This window comes from Penaeus monodon, chromosome 28, assembly GCF_015228065.2.
Source record: "Penaeus monodon isolate SGIC_2016 chromosome 28, NSTDA_Pmon_1, whole genome shotgun sequence".
NCBI classification, from domain to species: Eukaryota; Metazoa; Arthropoda; class Malacostraca; order Decapoda; family Penaeidae; genus Penaeus; species Penaeus monodon.
Window position 1 is genome coordinate 4218639 of NC_051413.1, and position 246 is coordinate 4218884.

The 246-nt window shown below is 40.2% G+C and overlaps 1 protein-coding gene across 1 annotated transcript in view; it reads left to right on the plus strand.

Annotated features, from left to right (window-relative positions):
- LOC119591300 (laminin subunit gamma-1-like) overlaps positions 1 to 246 on the plus strand; it is an 83409-nt gene that overhangs the window by 2583 nt on the left and 80580 nt on the right. The window lies entirely within an intron of this gene.

The window sequence follows — 246 nt, forward strand, 5'->3', positions numbered from 1 at the left end:
GCGAAGAGCGAAATAACTAATATTTATTTATTCAATAGAATGTTACTACCATTTCTTTTAAAATGAATGATTTTTTTCCCGCCAAAGACTCCGTGGCGGTCTCTTTTTTGCGTCAATAAAGGCCATAATCACGGGCGATTTTATCCAAACTTCGCCCTAATGACCGGTAATTAGAGGGCATTCGTGAGGTAATCCGCTCGGTCTGTTCTTAATTGCTCTGTCGACAATGGTTGGGAGATCTTTGCT